Here is a 5,480-nt window from a genome sequence, read left to right on the forward strand (position 1 = left end):
TATTTCTATCTCATACTATCCTCACGCTCCTAAGTAACTTCCTCATGCTTCTGGTTCTAAATGACTTCCACTAATGATACTCTTTTGTTCCTTAGTCTCTTAACTTCACTGTCCACTATCACTCCTATCACATCGTACCCATTAGTAGTCCTTGGAAGACCTGTTATAAGGTCCCTGGAGACCACAGGTGCATTAGTCACACCAAATGGCATGACTACAACTTCGTAGTGTCCATATCGGGTCCTGGAAACTGTTCTGGACTCTTCATTCTCCTATGCTCGGTCCTCAGTACGAACGGTACGGGGACGTCCTCTTCTTGACATCTAGTTATGTAGAGAAACTTAAAATCGTCCCTACGCTTTCTAGACATATATACATATGTAAACAAAAGAAATAAAGAACTTCTATCTTACTTAAACATTTCTAAGCAAATACTCTATACTGCAAATAATAAGAAAAGTATAAAAGAAAACTTAAATACTTTCTTACTTGAAGACGGCAAGGATGGTGCTAATGTGTGATGCTGGAGAATGGGAACTGCTCTAATACCAACTGTAACGACCACCCTTCTTACTACTACTACTACTCTCTAAGAGTGACCGTTACTTAACTACTAACTCTACTTAACCGGTATGATTAAATCCAAATGGAAACCCTACCGAAAAAAATTCGGCAGAGTCTCCCCTATACCGGTGACCTTAAACTGATATACATACAAAGTATACATCAGCCACAGGCGGCTGGAACATATATCAACAACTCATGCAGTAAATAATCCAAAACAAAAGAGAACTATATTACTCAAGATCCCAAATCATCTACTATGTCCTAATAACATCAAAACAACATATATCATCCCAATTACTAAAATGCGGAAGCTTAATAATGAAATACAACTTCTTACTTCCTAATTTTCTTATCATCCTAAATAAAGAATTAATCTAGACAAATCCTTAACTAAGTCTCAAGGCTTCCATAGTCCTGGCATCAGACATCCTTCGAACACCTCCTTGTCGCCTTCCTTGCTATATCTTTTCCTTTCCTGTATCTGCGGTAAGAGGAAAATGTATCTATAAGCAAAATGCTTAGTAAGCGCTATCCTACTCATAAAAACTCGATATGCATGTGAATATACTGAAAACTAAAACTGAATGCTCAAAAGGAAAACTACTCATACTCATCTACTAGTAAAAGAAACAAACATACTGAAATGCTAAACATGTAAAGCTACCCATGCTCTTCTACTAGCAAAGAACAGTAAGCTAATCTAAATAACATGCTGGCATAAAAGAAAACTCAACTTGCTGATTTTAAAATAAAGTGAAACTTAATTCATTTGTTCTAAACTTATTCTTTTATCTCGTTTGTTTAAAACTTATCCTTTAATACTTTTACACTTATGTGAAACTTATTTTACTTGTTCAAAAACTTATACTTATAATACTTCAAAATAATAATCAACTTTCTTCTTGGACCCAGGCATAGTACCATCTTATGCGCATTCCCTAATAGGTTGGGGTAGCGAGCCACCAATCCTAAGAGAGCAGACCTCGGTCTACCAGGGCCAAGAACTCGGAATTGGACACCTGGATTTGTTTAACGACAACCTCGGAAGTCGGGTACTAGCCTCTTCTTAAAAGTAAAATACTTATAATCTTAATAACTTCTTCTTTAAATGCCTTGGCATTTTAATAGGCACCTTGTGTGCCAAAATCCCTAAAGTCTTGACTTTGGGATCTACTTAAGGTCTTGGTCTTTTCTTTCTTTTCTTTATCTTTCTTATACTTGTTAATACTTCTAATAAAAGAATGCTTCTTTACAAACTGAAATGTTTAAACAACTTCTAACATTGAAATGCTTAAACAAAAATCTGCATATAAGCTTAATCAAAATCTGCATTCAAGCTTATTAAAAATCTGCATTATAATCTTAATAAAATCTGCACTTGTAAGCTTAATAAAAAAAATCTGCATCTTAAGCTTAACTAAAATCTGCATATTAATACTTTATAAAATCTACATTGATCAACATGTAAATCTCTTTTCTCATCTTCTAAACTAAACTTCTATTCTGAACTTATTACTTGCATAACTAAATCACTCACATACTTCTCACCTTTAGACTAAACTAACCTCAATAATCGGTACAGGAATTATCTTCCTAAATATATAACCCAAACTTACATCAAACCAATTTCATCCAATCTGACCGGCAATTAGAAAACAATGGGAAGAATAAAACGTGATTCATCAAAGTTTACCCATCAACATTGGTGCGAAACCTTCGAAACACCAGGAGAAAGTACTTCACATCCAAACCAACTAAACCCACAGACATTTAAATAAATGGTCACCAAATGGAATTCTCACAAAACCATAGCTATCAACCGAAAGGGAGTACAGCAACCTGATTTCACCCAAATTCATAGCCATTTGAAGAAACAAATCAACCTTGCATTGATACCCTCATCATCCCAGGTTATGCAATTAGGCAATACACCCTCTAATTAAATCCATAGAGAACCCACAACCAATCAGGGAAATGGGACATCATCAAATCGGACCTACACATTCCAAATCTGTTTAATCTTACCGAAGCGATAAGTCCACTAGAACATCTTCGATCAAGGTCTCTAATTAGTTCAATGTTTCAGAAATAATAGTTTAAGAAAAATATCATCGATCAAAGTCTAAATCTGATCAGCATTTCGAAAGCAACAGGTCTACTGAAATGTCAACGATCAAAGCTTAAGACTCCACAATATGAACTTCCCGAAACTCAACCAGTGAGAAGAAACATGGCACATAAAACTTAACCAAAAGCCCTAAATCTGTGATTGTAAACCAAACCCTATCTCAACCTCCTATAAAAACTCACGACAGCAACCCTAGCAGCAAGCTTCAAACAACTTCACAGCATGCTTCAAAATCAAGGGAAAACAAGGAAAAGACTCAAATCGAATTCGGAACTACTCTTATCACAGGTGAGTAGCAACTTACCGGGGTTCTTGGATTCACAGTCGAAGGAAGACAACTAGGGCTTCGGGGGACCTCGAACTTCCAATCCCCCTTCGTGTCCTCAAGCTCTCCTCGATGAACACCTTATGCCGACGCCGGAGATGAAGAAAGAAACCCTAACCTAGGCTTTGGTTTCGCTCGAGCAGAAGCCTCCGACGCCGCGCACGCGAGAGGAAGAAAGGGAAAAAAAACTAGGTCACCGGGAAATAATCAAGCCCTAAGTTCTCCTCTTATAACCTTAATATTCTGTTAACTGCTTTAAATAAATTTCCTACCTTTTCTAAGCAGAATTGACGGCTGGAGCACTTGGTCAACCGCGGCTTGGCTCATGGTTGGAGTCGCGGGTTCGAATCCCGGCTGCAACCAATTTTCTCCCTATTATTTCTTATTATTAACTTCTACTACTTAAATAAAATTCTCCCTTTATTTGATTACGTAACAACTGCTAGCCCAGTTGGTTAGTCGGGTTTTGCTCGGGTCAGGGGTTGCCGGTTCAAGCCTCAGCTTGGATATTTTTTTATCAAAACTTCTTTCGTTTAGTAAAAATATCAAACGACCTCCAAAAATTACATAAAAATATTCTATAAATTCCTAAAAATCTCTAGAATTTTTCTAAAGCATTTCTAGATTTTAATAAGGTCTTTTAGGACTCCAAATCATGAAATTTGTGGTGTTACACGATCGATCCCAATGTTTGGTCGACCGATCAGGCGATCTTCTCCCATCCGATCCGCCCAATCCTCTCGCTCTGCTGGTCAAACTCTATCTGAGGTTCGGTCGACCGATCTCAGGGTCCGGTCGATCGATCAGTCTCCTCTGACCCGCACACCTCGGCTTGATCCAGTCGACACCTATCCCAGGTTCGGTCGACCGATCCCGATGTCCGGTCGACCGATCCCTGGTTGAGCCTGGTCCACCTTCTGGAGACCTGATCTGTTATCTTGGAGGTTCGGTCGACCGATCCTGGTCAGTTCTAACCCTGCACAAAAAGATTAGTTTCCTGCAAAACAGAGTTAGAACACAAAAGATAATATATATAAATTAATTTGACAGTCATCGGACTGTCCGGGTCTGACTTCGGGTTTCCGACCGGAAACCCTAGGTCGACCCGACGCCTACTGTTCCCTCTACGGGGAACGCGTCCTCACCTACTCCACTCAGGAGATTTACTTGTTGCTAGTGCGATCCTCCAGATCGACTGGACTTTTGCTCAGCGTCCGATGCTTCCGGTCTTCATGCTGGATGTTCGGTCCTTGACCCATCCAGACTTCTACCCGGTTCACGACACCAGGATTTTAACCTAGGGTTACCACCCCCTAGAATTTTTGCCCGAAGCGTCACCCGCCAAGACTTCCCGCATAGGGTTATCACCCCCTATGACCTAGGGTTACCACCCCCTAGGGTTTTTCCTTGCTTAACCACAGCTAGGATTTTTCTCCACCTAGGGTTACCACCCCCTAGGACCTAAGGTTACCATCCCCTAGGGTTTTCACCTGCCTAACCGCAGTTAGGACTTTCCTGAAACACTCAGTCATACACATTAGATAAAAATTAAACTTAACTTTGAATCCCTTTGCCATTATCAAAACTAAGGTTCGATCGTCGGATGCTTCCCGCACCAACAATCTCCTCCTTTTTTATTATGGCAACCGAAATTCAAAGTTAAGTAAGAAAATGCAATAAGGGTAAATATAAAATGAGTACAAGCATAAAACCAAAGCAAATTGAAGCTCCCCCTTAATGGAAGCTCCCCCTTTAACTGATTTCTTTTAGTTTTGAATTTTTGAATTTAGTTTCCTTTTATTTTTTGAATTTAGTTTACTTTTATTTTCCATTGAATTTTCTTATACTCTCCCCCTTTGCCATATATCAAAATAAGGAGGGGGAAAAAATGAGTTCAGAAGTAAACACTTAACTTTTCAAATTAATTTTCTTGTAAACATTAAAGTCTAAGTGTTCCTTTAAAAAAAAATCCTTCTAAACTCTAAGTTTAAATGATTTTGAAATAATTTTCAAAGTATTTTTCAAATGATTTTTGAAATTAATTTTCAAAGGATTTTTCAAATGATTTTGAAATTAATTTTCAAAGGATTTTTTAATTAAATGATTTTGAAATTAATTTTCAAAGGATGTTTCAAATGATTTTGAAATTAATTTCAAAGGGTTTTTCAAATGATTTTGAAATTAATTTTCAAAGTATTTTTAATTAAATGATTTTGAAATTAATTTTCAAAGGATTTTTCAAAAGATTTTGAAATTAATTTTCAAAGGGTTTTTCAAATGATTTTGAAATTAATTTTCAAAGTATTTTTTAATTAAATGATTTTGAAATTAATTTTTAAAATATGTTTAAATAATTTTGAAATTAATTTTCAAAGGGTTTTTCAAATGATTTTGAAATTAATTTTCAAAGTATTTTTAATTAAATGATTTTGAAATTAATTTTCAAAGGGTTTTTCAAAT

This window comes from Zingiber officinale, chromosome 2A (genome assembly GCF_018446385.1).
Source record: "Zingiber officinale cultivar Zhangliang chromosome 2A, Zo_v1.1, whole genome shotgun sequence".
Classification (NCBI taxonomy): domain Eukaryota; kingdom Viridiplantae; phylum Streptophyta; class Magnoliopsida; order Zingiberales; family Zingiberaceae; genus Zingiber; species Zingiber officinale.